Genomic DNA, 17,351 nt, shown 5'->3' with positions numbered 1-17,351 from the left:
CATATTCAGTCCCTGATATGACAGCATTCCCCAAGGTGATCAGCCTGCTACCTGGTGGCAGGTTGATTGCATTAGACCACTTCCATCATAGAAGGGGCAGTGATTTTTTCTAATTGGAATAGACACATACTCCGGATATGGGTATGCCTTCCCTGAACACAATGCTTTTGTAAAAACTACCATCCATGCACTTACAGAATGCCTTATCCATTGTCATGATATTCCACACAATATTACTTCTAATCAAGGAACCCACTTCACAGCAAATGAAATGCAGGAAAGGGCATATGCTCATGGAATTCTCTGTTTTTACCATGTTTCCATCATCCAGAGGCAGCTGGGTTGATAGAATGGTGGAATGGCCTTTTGAAGACCCAAGTACAGTGTCAACTAGGTGGCAATACCTTGCAGGGCTGGGGCAGTGTTCTCCAGAAAGCTGTGTTTCCTCTGAATCAGCATCCACTGTATGGTGCTGTTTCTCCCATAGCCAGGATTCATGGGTCCAGGAATCAAGCAGTGGAAATGGAAGTGGCACCACTCACTATCACCCCTAGTGATCCACTAGGAAAATTTTTGTTTCCTGTCCCTACAGCCTTAAGCTCTGCTGGTCTACAAGTCTTAGTTCCAAAAGGAGGAGTGCTCCAGGAGACGCAATAATGATTCCATTGAACTGGAAGTTAAGACTTCCATCTGGCCATTTTGGGCTTCTCATGTCACTGAATCAAAAGACACAAAAGGGGATTACTGTTCTGTCTGGGGTGATTGATCCTGACTATCAAGGGAAAATAGTACTGCAACTATACAATGAACATAAAGAAGAATGTTCCTGGAATACAGGAGACCCCCTAGGGTGTTTTTTAGTACTGCCATGCCCTGTGATTAAAGTCAATGGAAAACTGCAACAACCCAATTCAGACAGGACTACCAATGGCCCAGACACTTGGAATGAAGGTCTGGGTCACCCCACCTGGCAAAGAACCATGGCCAGCTGAAGTGCTTGCTGAGTGTAAAAGGAACATGAAATGGGTATTAGTGATTAGTATGAACTATGACCACGTGACCAGTTACAGAAACAAGGACTGTGATTGTATGAATATTTCCTCCCTGTTTTGAGTATGTTTGCATTTGTAGATAAGCAAATATCTTGTTTTCCTCTTATCATACGACATAAATTATATTGTTCATGTTATAGTATTTAAGTTATAGAATATGAAGTTTAGGAGTGAATGTTACCTAAGGACTTGCACCCTATTCTGGAAAGATGTAGTGCATTTTTGGTTGTATGCAGGACAGTTGAGTATTGTTAGACGAAACATATGTCTGTTATTGTGTTCTGTTTGGAAATTAAGCATGTCAAGGTGATGTATATAGCTGTCAAATTGACAAGGGGTAGACTGTGATGGTTAGGTTCTCGTATCAGCTTGGCCAAGTGATTATGCCCAGTTGTCTGATCAGACAAGCCCTGGCCGGACCATTGCTGCAAGGATATTTCGTAACTGGTTGATAAACTTGAAAGTTGGTATATTAAATCATTAGTCAGTTGATTGATCACATCTACAATCAACTAAGGCATGTGTACCACAATGAAATAATCCAATCAGATGAAAGCTTTTAAGGAAGAAGAAACTTTTTCACTGCTTTTCAGCCAGTGAGACTCTCCTGTGGAGTTCGTCCAGACTCTTCCAGACTCTTCATCCAAGCCACCAGTTACACAGCCTGCCCTTCGAATTTTGGACTTTTCCATTCCCATGGTTGCACAAGACACCTTTATAAATCTCATATTTACAGATTTCTCCTGTTGGTTCTGTTCCTCTATAGAACCTTGACTAATACACCTAGTTTGCTGAATATTTTTATCATGATAATGTGTTGGGTTTTTTCAATGCTTTTCGAGATGATCACGTTTTCCCCTTTATTATATTAATATGGCGTATTGTTTTGGTTGATTTTTGGATGTTAAACCAATATTGCATTCATGAGATAAATCCCATTTGTTCACGGTATATAATCCTTTTTATATGTTACTGGATTCATTTTTCTAGTATTTTGCTGAGGATATTTGTGTCTATATTCATAAAGGACATTGAAATATAGTTTTCTTGTGATGTCTTTGTCCAGTTTTGTTATCTGGGTAATACTGGCCTCATGGAATGTGTTAAGAAGTGGTCCCTCCTCTTCTGTTTTATCAAAGAGTTTGTAAAGGGTTAGTATTAATTCCTTAAATATTTGATGGACTTCACCAGCGATACCATCTGGGCCTGGGATGTTCTTTGTGGGGAGTTTTTAAAATACTATTCCAACCCCTTTCCTTGTTATAAATTTATTCAGATTATCTATTTCTTCTTGAATTAATTTCAGTAATTTATGTCTTTCTAAGAATCTGCCCATTTCATCTAGGCCACATAATTTGTTGTCAGCAATTGTTCATGGTATTTCTAATAAACCTTTTTATTTCTGTAAGGTCAGAAGAACATTTGGGGTTTCTCTGTCAGCTGGGAAGGCATGACATCCTGGCTTTCTTTCCTGGCTTCTTGTTTCAAATGGCTTTCCTGGGGGCATTTTCTTTCTCTATCTCCAAAAGTCTCTGTCTGTGTCAGCCCTAAGCTTTTTCCAAAATGGTTCCCTCTTAAAGGATTCCAGTAAGTGGAATTTATTTTAGTAATTTGATTCTTTTCTTTTTCTTGTTCAGTGTAGCTAAAAAATTGTCAACTTTTGTTGTGTTTGTTTTCTTTTCAAAGAATTAGCTTTCAGTTTTGTTGATTTTTTCCTTAATGCCTTCTATTAAGAAGGTCGTCTTAAGTGCTTAGGCGATACAAGCTGCTCGGGTTCAGGGGAAGCTCAGAACAGGACTATTTCTCTGAAGAGCTCAATTCAAACCCCATTCCTTGTCTATTTTCCTCTAAACTAGGTTTCTCTATTTCAGTGTCTTCTGTCCTTTCTAACCCTGAAGAGATATGGCAAAGAAGATAGAGACCATTTGGGGTTTATGGAGTACAAGAATTCCATTAAATCCACAAACATCATTTAACATTATCAACAAGCTCTGTAGAAGGCACCAAGGGAAGGCAGGGACAAGTAGCCAGAAGTACTCAGACTCCTGTAAGAGCACAGTCTAGCTGAGGAGAAACACATGTACACATTCAACTTTAATGCAAGGGCCAGACTGCAATGAGGGCAGTGCTTGAAGGTGAGAAAAATGTTCTGAGAGCATGAAGGAGGGGTGGGGGACAGTATGGAATAATCAAGGAACAGAAGAGTTGACATTTGAAGTAAGCTTTAAAGTATGAGTAGGATTTTGAAAATGAGGAAAAGGGAAGGAAGTTTCTCCGGTCAGAGAGAAGCACATGAGCCAAGGGAGGGAATGGTAGGCAGTCAGGTCTGGCAGAGTGTGTCCATTCAAGGTGGGTCTTAATCCACTTACTGGAATCCTTTAAGAGGGAGCCATTTTGGAAAAAGCTTAGGGCTGACACAGACAGAGACTTTTGAAGATGGAGGAAGAAAATGCCCCCGGGAAAGCCATTTGAAGCAAGAAGCCAGGAAAGAAAGCCAGGATGTCATGCCTTCCCAGCTGACAGAGAAACCCCAGATGTTCTTGGCCTTTTCTTAAGTCAAAGAATCTTTCTCTGGAAACTTTAGTTTGGACATTTTTATGACCTTCAATCTGTAAACTTGTAACTTAATAAATTCTCTTTATAAAAGCCAACCCATTTCTGGTATATTGCATTTCCAGCAGCATTGACAAATTAAAACACAGGGACACAGCATGCTGGGGAAAGGAACAGTCTGGAAAGATGAGCTGGGGCCAGACTGCAGTGGGGCCTAAAGGACATGCTAAGGACCTACAACTTTATCCTGAAGAAACTAGGAGCCCACTGATGGACCCTGAGCCAGAGAATGACAATGACCAGCCTTTGTTGGGATTGGGGACCACAGCAAAACCCTAAGCTGTTTTTTTCAAGCTTCCTAGTGCCGTCCATAACAGTAGGAGTAAGCAGAGACAGCTGCCTTCACCACTGTTAATCACTCCCTCCTTGGAACTCTCTCCTCCTTGGGCTTTTGTGGTACAGCGCTTCCCTGGATTCTCTCCTACCTCTCTGGATACTCCTTTTCAGTCCTTAAGAGATTCCTCTTCTTCTACCCATTTCTTAAATATCAGTATTCCTCAGAGTTCTGTTCTAGGGCCTTTTCTTTACTCACTAGAACACTCTTCTTTATTGTTAATTTGGGCATTACCAATCCATGGTTGGCTTCAGCGACCAACCAGAGATTGGTAATGCCCAAATCTACATATAGCCTGCCCAGACCTTTCCACTTAGTTGATACCCATCAGCTCTAACCGCCTATTGGAGACCTCCGTTTAGGTTCTATATTCACTAGAATAAGATTCAGCCACATAAAGAAGAAAAACTCCAACTAAAATGACCCAAACGAGACAAAAGGAGTTCAGATGTAGTAAGTCCAGTTTGGGAGATGCGGCAAAGGGGAAGTTGCAATACATTGCCCTCAGTCCTGATCCAGGCTACATAGGACCTGGGGATCTGGGCCACCCAGTCCCTTCCTCCTCCCCAGGAAGGGCAAACAGCATTGGCTGTCCTTCTAGGAAAGCTCCCTGGCGTGTGCCCCAGCATTTTCAGAAAGAGAGCTATATCGAGGACTCTTGCTGGATGAACTTCCTCCCATGTGGGGGTGGAGATGAGTGGAAGACAGAGTAAGGAGGGTATCTGTTTTGAGTTGCTGTTTCCCCAGCACTAGGAGAATTGATGTGCATGCTGCTAATGAAGTGCGAACCTCTCTGTGGAGATTTCTATTCAGGAGGCAGGAGGTGAAAGAAAGAAAGAAACAGAAGGGAAAGAACTTAAAGTCAGGAAGCCAAAATGGGTGTCCCTGAGGCCCCATTGCTAGCTTGCTGTGTGACTTAAAACAAGTCACATCACCTCTCTGGGCCTCAGTTCCTTATCAATAACAAAAATAATCTTTTGCTTTCCACACCTCTGAAGGGGCCATTTTAAGAATGGAAAGAGATAGCCAGCGTTAATGGACTTTGAAAATACAAGTATCATAGTAAAAGTACCATGCAAAGGCAAAGGTTTTTAAGCAGGGGCTGAAAATACAAGTTTGAGAATAAGTCTGAGAGTGGTAGATGAGAGCCCACTTTCTCTCAGCAAAGATGGGCTTACAATCAAGGCTGAGCCAGAAACCGTCCTCTCAGCTATGACCAAGCAGCTTGGTCTTTCTATTCCAAACTTTGACCAGAAAAGCCGAGTCTTCATCAGTGCCTCGGAGTAAGTGGGCCCACAAGGGGACCTCAGGGCCCTGAAAGAAGCATTGTCCTATTTTGTCCCCTTCACTGCTTCTGACATACTGGAGGGTACGTAAGCACACACACACACCATTTGTAGGTGAGGCTAATACTCAATGTCCTCTGCCCAGTGTCCCTTGCCCAGAGCCTCCTATTAGCCATTCTCAATGCAGAAGGGCCTCTGATTTCAATCAAAAGTGGTAGGTTCTCTACCCAACGAGCCCAAATGACCAATTCCTGAGAAAAAGAGTGAAAGAGTTTATTTTATTGCTAAGCACGAAGCAGGAGATCAGATGGCCTATCAGCCTTAAAGTCTGTCTCCCCGAACTGCAGTAACTCTGATAGTTTTATAGTATCAAAAGATGGACAGATTTTAGGATAATGAACATGAGAAGACAATTAGAGATTATCTAATTATTGAGCATGTGCAGATTGATTACATGCTTAGCCACAGAAGGTATGTAAGAAAATGGCAGCCATGATATTATGATGGATGTATTTTTAGTATTATAATGAGGTATAGGTCACTTAAAGTTTAGGCTACTGTACTTGTCAGGACAATTTTTATTAGATCCAGCTCCACCTAACAAGATAGTTTTGGAATTGGGATGGGTTAGTTCAAGGCTGACTCAAAGACCCTTCCTTAATAAACAATTAGGAGCTGTCTTTAGTGATCAGAAGATTCCAAAGTTGAAAAACAGGATTAGGGAGTACAAGTGGGAGTCTGTTACAAGGTTTTAAGAGTCACAAGATAAAGTCTATACAATCATTATCAGAAATCAAGGCTGCTGATTACAGTTCAGAAATTTTAGGTAGTTCCTTCTGGCTACTCTAATACACTAGACAGTAAAAAGAAATACCTATATAATGATTCACTAATCATAATCATTTGTTAAATCCTAATTTCTCAACTACAACGCTATCCTATACCCAATTGGAGGCCACCTTCCCACAGCTGCTCTGTGTGGAGTCCTTGATCCCAAAAGGGTCCAGCACAGAAAAGACAGATGGATCCCCACCTCCCAACAAAGGGTCTTGATGGTGGGATGCCCACGCTGGAGGCCCTTGCTCTTAGGGCAGGCCCTGCACCTAGAAAAGCCATTGCTCAGAGGTTTCATTATCCTCTTCTCTCTTTTCTTTTCACAGTCGTGTCAGATGACACAAAGCAATCAGTAGTACCTGCAGAATTGAACACACATCCCCCAGCACGCTGCCAGCAGCAGCCAGCACAAAGAAGCTCTGCAATTACAGATATGCAGGGGTTTGTGTTCCTGTTCTCACTCATCTATAAAACCCTTCTCTTCCCTTCGTTTCCCGTGGTGCCTTTGAAAAGGAACTATGAAGCTGGGCTCTTCGGAAAACTGTGTTCCAACTCCCCTACTCCACAGTGGGCAGACATTAGACCCTGCTACAATTCAAATCCATTCAGTCGTGCATCATTCCTTCATTCAAAACACATTTCACAGACCCCTGCCACGCTCTAGCACTGGCCCGGAACTGGGGACACACTGCAGGTGACCCAGTCCTACTTTTGAAGAGCTGAAGGTTTAATAAGGAAATAAAGGGTATGATTTAAATAGTTACAATAAAAATTTTAAAAGTGATGTGTGGTAGGAAAGGTGCAGATAAAATCTTAGAAAAGAGAAAGGAAATTTTGAAAAGAGTAGCTATTTCCTGGGAGGCAATAACCATAGTCTAGTGGCTGAGTGCAGACTCTGGAGACCCCAGGCCTGGGTCCACATCCTGGCTTTGCCACTGGCTGGCTGTGTAACATCAAGGAGAAATGGGGAAAATTTTGAGATTCCTGTGAAGATAAAGCGCTGTGTACCACACAGAGTAGATGCTCAGTGAATGTCCCCTGTTGTAATCAGGATGGGTTTTTTCTGTATGTGTGGAGCAGGAAGGCAGTGCATTCTGGAACTGAAGGGGCAAAGGAGAAAATGCGCCTCTTGTGCCGAATTCCTTTGGGTTACAATACAGCTCGTGAGAAGGGAAGAAGGCAGATGAGGTAGTAAACTGAGTTGGGGATAAATTTTGACAAGCACTGAATTCCAAAATGAACTTAAGGAGAAGTATAGTGTCATGCACAATCTTGGGAGGGCTGAGTGCCCACCTAGCCCAGCAGTGGCCCTCACCTTAATAACTGTGTGGAGTTAGGCCAAAGTCAAGGCTCCAAAGATGAGGAGACAGCACTTGAGGCTGGTGCAGTGTTGGCCTGTGTCCTGAATTGTACCCTCCTGGAAAGCCCTATTCCTGCCCCTTCAGGCAGACTGGTGGCAGGCATCACGCCAAGGGGGAAGAGCCATCTTCTTCCATGAGGATTAGTGGACATGGGGGCATCTCTGCCCAACAGAAGACTGAGTATTGGGGGCCCAAGAAAGGTGACTGATGGGGAGGGAGATGTTGTAGAGGGTGGATGGGCAGGGTGAGGCTGATCAGGCTAACAGTCATTGTCACAACCCTCTGTTTCCTTCTGGGATTATAGAGAACCTCCTTAATCTTCTTCTGGGGTGTGGGGGGGACTCATCAAGCCAAAACAAATCAAGAAGATTTCATCAAGCTCAGAAAAAACCAAGAAGAGGTCCTGCTGGAAGACAGCAAAGTCACCCCTACTAGTATGGCTACTGTTAAAAAAAAAAAGGAAAGGAAAATATGTATTAGAAAGGATGTAGAGATATAAGAACACTCATTCAATGTTGGTGGGAATGTGAAATGGTACAGCCACAGTGGAAGATAGTTTGGTGGTTCCTCAGAAAGTTAAATATAGAAATACCATATAACCTGGCAGTCCCAATTCTAGGCATATACCTAAAAGAATTCAAAGCAGGGACTTGAACAGATATTTGCACACCAATGTTCACAGCAGCATTATACACAGTTGCCAAAAGATGGAAGAAACCCAAGGGTCTACCACAGATGAACAGATAAACCAAGTGTGGTATGTACATACAGTGGAAAACTATTTAGCCATGAAATATACGCAACAACATGTATGAACCTTGAAGATACCACGTTGAGTGAAATAAGCCAGACATAAAAGGACCAATATTGTTTGACCTCACTGATATGAAATAAAGAAAATTCATGGCATCAGAAACTAGAATATAGGCCACCAGAGGCCAGGGCGGAGGTAAGGAATAGGGAGTTAATGCTTAAGGTACAGAGTTCAGTTTGGGGTGATGGGAAAGTTTTGGTAATGGATGGTGGTGATGATAGTACAACATTGTAATTAACACCACTGAATTATATATTGCAATGTGATCAAAGGGGGAAATTTTAGATTGTACATATGTTACTACAATAAAAAATTAAAAATAAAAACATGGGACTGTGCAACACAGTGAACCCTAATGTAAACTATGGGGTATACAGTCAATAGTACAATTATAGTTGTACAAACTATACAATTGTAACAAAGGTAGCACACGAATGAGAAGTGTTAATAAGAAGGAAAGCTGTGTGTGAGAGAGGGGTATATGGTAACTCTGTATTTCCTGCATGGTTTTTCTGTAAAACTACAAATTATCTAATTATTAGAAAAATCGGGGAGCGGACAGGAGTCCTGGGGAGTGGTTCCTGGTTCAGGAGCGTTCCCAGCCCTGGGATGGGAAGGAAGAGTGGGGACTGAGGATCTGGGGACTCATTTTAAGCAATCTGCATTCGATTGTGAGGTACCGTGGTACGCAGAAAGGGTCTTCACCTGGGAGAACCAGGAGGGCTCGAATCTTATCCAGACTGTGCCTCTCCCTATCTGTGTGGCTTTGGGAAAGTCACTTCTTACTGGTTTCTGTTCCTTCTCAGTAAAGCAATAGGGTTTGGCTGGGAGGCTTTTTACGAGCTCGGAAATCTTACATCTTTACTGGAGTCGAGCACTATCCTATGCTCTCAGGCCTTGGGATGTTGGAGTGTGCCCCAAATGTTGGAGGGAACCCAGAACTGCCAGACCTGAGAAAGAAGAAACTAGAAGGGCTATCCTACCTCCCTAACTCCAAGGTCCTGTGCACAGAGGAGAAGGCTGCAGAGAGGGTGGGTTGGGAAGAGGCAGGAGAACCAGGGGAAGAGGAGTCAGCCCCTTGAAGTGCCTGACATCTTCAGGGCAAAGCAAGTTAACTGGCTACTTCTTCCAACTCGAGCTTCCTCAGGATCCTGTGGAAAAGCTGCATTATAATCGATAGCCTCATAAATAAATAAAGAGTCAGTGCATCCTGTCTCCAGCTCAAGGCTTCTTCAGGAAAATCGAAACTCAACCCACTTTTGCTCACCTATCTCGATTCCCACAGAGGCCTCCAGAAGGGAGGAATTCTAACAGGTCATCTTGTCCCCTGCCTCTGGGCTGGCTTGCCATGTACCCCATCCAAGGAGGACCAAGGGCTAGGGAGTGTGCCCTCCTCCCACTACCCCACGGCCCTTTCTCTCCGGGCAGTCTTCCTTCTCTCTCCGGAGAGCCTCTCATAGGCAGGCCAGCGACCCCACCCCCACCCCACTGCCCCCTTTAACTTTTACCTTCTTTCTTTCACTCCTGAGACGCTCTCCTCTTCTCTCTCAGCTCTAGCTCTTTACTTCTCAGCTCTCCAGCTCTCCAACAAACTCAAGTTGAAAATTTTGGCTCCCAAAAGACCAAGATGGAGGCTGGCCCTGTGTGGTGATGGGAAACTGCCTTCTTGGACGGGCCTTGAAACACTTCAGGACCTCTCCCAGCCTTGCTGCCTCCATCTCCCCTCCACAGCATGGCCCAGACAGGGAACACTCCCATGAAGAAGTATTCTTAAGTGCTGCTTGGTTAATTAGCATGGAGAAAGGAGTCGTTGGGTTGTGACAGCCCTCTGTCCATAATTATTGACCCTCATGTTCCAGCTGATCCCTGGGAACTGACTAAAAGATACTGTACCTCTGCTTTCTCTGTTCTCTAAGTTTAAAATTTAGAATATTCCATTTCCTTCCAAGGCAGAATTTCAGCTGCAGCTTCCCAACACCCACCTGGAGCTCCTCCTGTTATCGTTCATTAACTGAAGGGAACAATGAGGAGGGTGAATTTGTGGCCAACACACCTACAGTGCTTATAGACAAACACAAACAAAACAATGCTATCTTGAGATATCTCTATAACAATTCCTTTTCCCAGTACTGTAATTGATGTCTAATCGTCCCAGCAATTCAGTCTTCTGGCTCTGCTTTGGCCATCTCTCAGCTGACAGGAGGTAGGTTTGGCTGCCCCAAAAGTGGCAAAGAATGCTTTGGCTGGTACCTCCTAAGAGGGAAGGATGGCCTGCTGAGTAACAGTTTTGTGGGCTTGTAAACCTTGTTACTAATTTGCAAGGCTGAATTAATGAATACCCCCAAATTTGGGAATGTGTCAATATAATGGATTTTCTTTCAACTCCAGAAAGAGGCTATGAATCCATTTCTTTCAATTTCAGGCATAGCTCTCAGGGCCAAAAGGGTCTTCCAGAAATTATTTGGCCCAGGTCTTTTCCTTTGAAAATTCCTTTTTCTTTTCAGGAAATTATTTGACCCCCGAGGTGCAGTCTTGAAATGACGGGCCCAGGGTCTAGTGCAGGGAACTGGGGTCCAGGCCCAGGCTCCTAGCTCTATCCGCAGCACAGACTGGGCTGGCCCTGAGCAAATGGGTTGTGTCTGTCACCAGGGAGGAACTGGCAGCAGATCTAACAGACTCTGTTTTCTTAGCAGGCTGAGGATAACTAGAGGAAGCTGAGAATTCCTCTCCTCTATCTTGAGTGGGGAGGAGGGAGAGAGAAGAGGAGAGCAGAGAAGCCTAGCAGATCTCACTCTAAAGGAAAAACTCCCCCGTTCCTAGGAGGAGCAACGTAATACAAACTAAAAAATGGTGGGGAGGACAACCTTAGGGTCCCATGGAGTCCCTGGGGTAGAAGTCAGGAGCCTGGGTCCCTTGTCTGGATCTGTTCAGAGGGAGTCACAGTTGTAGCGAACGTCTCTTAACCATGTGCTCTGTGCCAGGCAGTGCACTGAGAGCTCACTGCACTGTGAAGGCAACTTGTATAGGGGTTCATGTGCCAGTTTGAATCTATTAGGCACCCCAGAAAAGCCAAGTTTTATCCTGATCCAATCTTGTGGGGAAATTAAAAGCCATTTCTTTTAATCCTAATTCAATAGTGTCAGACAGAAAATCTTGATTAGATGATCTACGCAGAGATGTGACGTGCCCAGTTGTGGGTGTGACTTTTTAATTAGTTGAGATATGACTGCACCCATTCAAGGTGGGTCTCGACTGGATTCCTTTAACAAAAGGGAAATAGTTTGAAGCAAGTTCAGAGCTGACAGGCAGAGCTGCTATAGACGTTTGGAGATCAAGGCAGAAATAGCCCAGGTGCTAATCAAGGGTTCACATAGTCAGAACCTGAAAAGAAGATATCTCCAGCCCTGGCAGATGCTAAGCTAAGAGATGAAACCCAGAGTTTTGTTCTAGAGCAGCTAAGTGAATACCCACAGACTCTAAGAGAGGAAACCACTGGCATCAGAAGCTGGAAGTAACTCAACCCGGAACAAAGAGCAGCAGGCACCAGCCACGCACCTTCCCAGATCACCCTTTCTTGAGCCAAGGTTTCTTTCTTTGGATGCCTTAGTTAGGACCTATTTATGGCCTTAGAACTATAAATTTGTAACTTATAAATTCCCTTTTTAAAAAAGCCATTCCATTTCTGGTATGTTGCTTTCCGGCTGCATTAGCAAACTAATACAGTTGGGAACCTGGCCTACGCACCACATGATTGGGTTCAAAGCCCAACTCTGCTACCCACTAGCCCTGTGACCATGGGTAAGTTACTTAGGCTCTCTGTGCCTCAGTTACTTCATTGACAAACCGGGAATAATATTAGTACCCACCTGATAAAGTTGTTCCAAGATTAAGTACATTTACATAAAAGCTCTTAGAGTAGTGTCTGCCATGTAGTAAGCTGTAGATAAGTTTTGGCTATTACTACTTCAGTGACTCTTCACACAGAGTTCTGAAATAGATACTACTATCCTCTCAGGTCCAAAGAGGTTGAATGCCTACGCAAGGTCCCAGGATCATCTGATTTACAGAGCGACTGCCTCTTGACGTCCTTTCTGGGAGGAAGAAGCTTCAGAACCGGTGAGCCACCCACACTAGGTCCATTCCATTTGGAAAGTCCCTACCCACTTATTCAACAGCTCCTCAGGAACAAAGGTAGGGCTCGCCCTGCCTCCGAGGCCTGGCACCTCTCCCAGCAGGCTGCCTGGCGACTTCAGGGCCGTCAGAAGGCACCAGCCAGCCAGCCACCCTAGCAGCACCCAGAACGGGAGGCTCCCAGACTTCTCGCTGGCACCACGAGCCCCGGGCTTCCCCAGGGGCCCCGCTTCCCACCACGGTCTCCCCTTCTCCCCACGTGCAAGATGCTGGCTGCCGAGACTGGAGGAATCCTTTCAGTTTCTGGATAAACAAACTGTGACTCTGGCTCAGCCCTCTACCGGTTTGCTCTGCACCCTGCTGGCCCGCCTCCTCCTCCCCACCCCCCTCAATCCGCAGTGCACAGCCGCTCTTTTCTCCTGCCAACTTGGCAGCTCATCTCTGCTGTTACTATCAACACCTCTGAGGGGTAAGGGAGAGGAGTCAGCTGGGATCGCCTGGCGCTCTGAGCAGCAAATTCATGTCAGAGCCAGCCCTGGAATGTCTTCAAGGCTCCCAAAGCTCTTGCTGGGGAGGAGGGAAAGATGGGACCTGTTTTGCAGGGAACAGATGGAGCAGGGGAGCAGCAGAGGGGCCCGTTCAGAGCGGCCCTGATTGTAAGCCAGCCTCCCAAGAGAGCTGCTGGGGCTGGCAGGAACTGCATGCCCTCCGGGAGCGGCCGGTTCTGGGAGAGAGCGCTCCAGGAGGCCAGGAGATGCTTCTGAGACCTCACAGGCATGCAGTTCTGGACTGGGCTCTCAGTCGCACCCCAGCTCTTGCCACTTGTCTTGCTAGGTCAGTACCTCCAGTTTCTGAGATAGCTGATCAGGAGTCGGGCAACCTGTGGTTAGGGTCAAGCAAACAGGTGTTTCCTTCTCCAGACTGCAAGCTCCTGGAATGTATGAACTGCGCCTTCTCTCTCCCATCATTCTTGGGCTCCTTACAGGAGCAACTCTTGCCTCCCTTATCAGATTGGATTGGGAGCCCCTAAGAGACCATACTTTCTCCACTGGGTGCAAACTTCCGACAGACAAGCAGCCTCTTCATTCCCCAACCCCCTTCACCAGCCTCCCATGCCCCACCCATGGGCTCCATCAAGCAATGGCCTTCACTGGCTCTTGTCAGGACTTCTGAGTCTCAGTGGGAAAGAACAGAGAACCTGTCTGTCCAGGGAACAAACGCCTGCCCTTGATCAAAGCCTGTCCCTAGCACAGGGTCTGCAGTCAGGTGTTTACCCCTTACCAGAGCCAGTGGTCCAGGGAAGGGCTTTGCTCCCTGCTCAAGGGGGGTTTCAGCATCAGCAAACAGGGGGTGATGATGGTCCAGGGAAGCTTTCAAATCTCTCCCACTGTCCCAACCACCTAGTCCACTCAAGGACAAGGATGTAGTTTCAAGTTCTCATTCCGGGTGCAGCCAGTCTGTATTCTTCTCTGTAAAACAGATAACCGTGTATACCTCACTGGGTTACAGGCTACAGTGATGGAGACGTGAAGATGATACCTATAAGCTCTTAGGGTTGGGCCTGGCACTTAGAATCAGTATAGTTCCCTTCCATCCTCCCTTCCTTTTCCCACTCCCTCTAGAAGGGTGAAACTGATCCTAAGACTCCTTCTATTCCCCACTCCAGAAACCTGAAAACCCTCCCTAACAAGAGAGACCTTCCTGGTAATTGCTCCCACTCCCCTGGAAGGCCAGTTGGAAAGCAAGGCAACAGGAAAAGAGACCTCATTCAGGGGGCCAGGATGTAAATAAGCAACCAGAGGCTGCATCGCTCCAGGCTGCACCTGTGAACATCCCTCCCCTGAAACCCTGTCAGCGTTTCCATGACAAACTCGTATTTCCAGATGCCTCTCCTCTAGCTTGGAGAGCATGACTGTGGTGAAGCTTGACACGGAGGATGCTTTCGTATATTTTTTTCCCTAGGAAAGGTTGCATCCTCTAAAAATCCGCATACTCATTATATGTGTTTCCTCTTCATTTTCAGAGTTTTGAGGGTATTTTATTTGCTTGCTATTATGCATGCATGTGATATACACGTACGCAGTTCTGTGGTGGGGAGCTGTCATGGCAAAGAGGAATTCACAACCACCCGCCTAGTATAAGACGTGTCCCCTCCCCCAAGCATATATCCATCTACCTGTCCCAAAGCCTGAAACATCACCATTAGAGATTTCTTATTTCGACTTGAAATGATCACAGTACACATGCATTCACCCCTGAAAGAGCCCATTGGGTGCCATCTAATGAGGGTTTAGTAGAAGGACCATAGAGCATCAGGAAGGATGGCGAGAGGGCAGAAAGAGCTCTGAAAAAGATGAGAGGCATCCAAAACATACTACCTATTTCACAGGTTTTCTAGATCTGCTTGTGGAAGAACACACAGACGCACACAGAGATACACGCACACACAATATCACACACACTGGCGTGAGCACTGCTGTTTTACAATAGTTACTCCAAAAACCTGAGTGGTCTTCAGGTTCACCTGGGGTACGTCCAGAAAGTTCCTGCCCAGACATGCTGAATCAGAATTTCCAGGGCTATAGCTAAACCCAGGATTCTGCAATTTCAAAAAGCATCCCAGGTAATGATGATGATTCAGGCAGGCTAAGAAGTTATTAACATAGAGGATAGAGCATCGAGAGAAGAAATAGAATGCCTGAATTTGGGTCATAGCATCACCAGTTATTGAGGGATCCTAGTATTTTATTCTCTGAACCTGGAGGAACTTGTAAGACCCAGCTCTCATGGTCCTTGTGAGAACCAAAGGAGGAATAGATGGAAATGCTCTTTGAAAACTATCAGATGATGCAAGTGTTCACTGTTATCCCACATGTACACAGGGCGTGCAGCATACGTGAGCACGTGTTCATGTGTATCCCTGTACCCTGATTTCCTACCTCATCTCAGAGCCGTCCTCACCTCCAGGTGGACTTTCTCATTCTGCATCTGCCCTCTGTTCCCCTCCCTCAAAAGCTCATCAAAGTCTCTGACAATTTTTTAAAGTTTTTTTTTCTTTAACATAGTGAGTTCATCTGTCATCTATGAGCTCACAGATGTTCAACCCTTCTTGGGAGTAGAAGGAAGAGGATTAGTCAACATAGAGCCGTGATTCCTTCATTTTGATAATCGGGTGAAAATGTACATATACAAAATTCTATGTTCGATTTCAGGGTTTCAAGGACTTCCTGACACCTCTGAATACCCTGTCCCCAGGAGTCCGGGAACCCCAAGCAAAGAACCGCTGCCCTTTGTGAATCTGGTTGCTCAAACCCTCTAAGCCTTCAGAGGATCTTATTCGAGCACTCAAGGCAGCCTTTCAGCCATGGCTCTGCCGGATGACTGGCTCTTTACCATCCCATCCCAAGCTGTTAAATGAACTTAGATGAACTTCTCTCCCTCCCCCCAAAAGATGTGTCCCCAGGGACCCATCACCTGCATCAGAACAGAATCTTCTCCGACCAAACTGTGCCTCCCTGTTCCTGAGCCTGCGTCACAGAGAGTATGAGCTGTCATAAGGTATCAGGAGGATGGATGGGTTTTATTGCAAGAACAGAAAACTCACCTTAGATTGGCTTAAACAATAAGAGGAATTTTTTAGTCTGTGACAATAAAAATGTTTAAGGCAGGGTGGGCTTTCTGCAAGGTCTGATCCGTCTGCTCAGTGTGGTTCTTTTTGTCTCTCTTTTCTGTCTTCCACATGCCAGCTTCATCCTCTCAAGGTTGCACTGTGGTTGCCAGCAGCAACCAAAGCTGGATGTGCCCCTTTTCACTCTCAGGAGAGACAGCAAACTGCTCTTTTGATAGTTCCCAGGGAAGAAAGTCGAAGCTTTTTTCCCAGAACCCACAGTCAATGTCTTCCCACATCTCATTAGCCCAGATTGGGAAACATCCCATCCTGATGGGGCCCATTTTTGAAGCTGGGGTGCCACAAAGCTCGGAAAGTCAGAACATAGCATCGATGTCATGCATCAGCCCTTAGCATCTCCAACTTCTGGAGAATTAAATTACAACCCAGTGCAATTGAAACTGCTTTTAAGAAAGGAATTAAAAATTCAAAAGAAATTATTGTGTAACTGTTCAGGCATAGGACTTTGGTGAAAGCCTGAGCCTCACAGACCTGAGCCTACTAAGGAAGGAAAGAGGAAAAGCTATTTGCTTCCTAGAAAGGGAAAGATACAGAATCCATAGCCAGCCCAGCAGAACAGAATGCAGGACACAAGGCGTCCTGAGACCTGGATTCTACCTCCCTGTTCCTTTAGACGACCTGTTGCATGATCAAGAACAACCTGCTTGTCCTTGCTGGCTTCTGTACAAAAAGAGTAAAATAACCTTCCCTTTCCATTTTATAGAGATCCTTGGGTAAGGTTACAACTATCTGGGAGGAAGCTAAGCGCTCTGAATATTCCAGGCTTGTATAGCATGACACAGAGAATAGAGAATGTGGTGTGGAGTGGGTTCTGGCCAATCCCAATTACCAGAGCCATTCAGAAGGCCTAAGTATAACCCCAATAAAAGCAGGGGCCCCACGTGGCCCAGACTCTGACTAGAGGCTTATATAAACATGGTTAGGCAACAGAAAGTAATTTTGAAAGGAATTGCAATTATTTACTTATATCTTCTGAAGAAATATAAGTACTGCAACGTTTTGCAAAAGACCCTGGTTTCTCTTCCCTAATTCTGTCACCCCCATTGCTACTCCAGGGTCTTTTACATGTCAAAAGTTCCCACCCTCTCAACAGCACCCAAATGTCTCCCCTCTTCAGGAGTTCTTCATTATGTAGAGTGATTTAGCCACTTGTGTCAGTCTCTTCTCTTTTCCTCCAGTCTCTTTCTCCACCCATTCTCCAATTCTGTATTCCTAAAGAGCTGGATATTGAATTTATT

The 17,351-nt window shown here is 45.2% G+C and overlaps 1 long non-coding RNA gene across 2 annotated transcripts in view; it reads left to right on the top strand.

The window, feature by feature from the left end:
- The window catches only part of LOC143687691 (uncharacterized), a 29,462-nt gene extending 13,369 nt beyond the window's left edge, over nucleotides 1–16,093 (top strand). For both annotated transcript variants that reach the window (XR_013177646.1, XR_013177645.1), the window contains exons 2-3: nucleotides 12,310–12,410; nucleotides 15,638–16,093. This is a non-coding gene — a long non-coding RNA (uncharacterized LOC143687691). The remainder of the gene's footprint in view (nucleotides 1–12,309; nucleotides 12,411–15,637) is intronic.
- The last annotated feature ends 1,258 nt before the right edge of the window (nucleotides 16,094–17,351 follow it).

Source organism: Tamandua tetradactyla, chromosome 6 (genome assembly GCF_023851605.1).
Source record: "Tamandua tetradactyla isolate mTamTet1 chromosome 6, mTamTet1.pri, whole genome shotgun sequence".
Classification (NCBI taxonomy): domain Eukaryota; kingdom Metazoa; phylum Chordata; class Mammalia; order Pilosa; family Myrmecophagidae; genus Tamandua; species Tamandua tetradactyla.
This window is presented reverse-complemented; position numbering and strand designations above follow the sequence as displayed.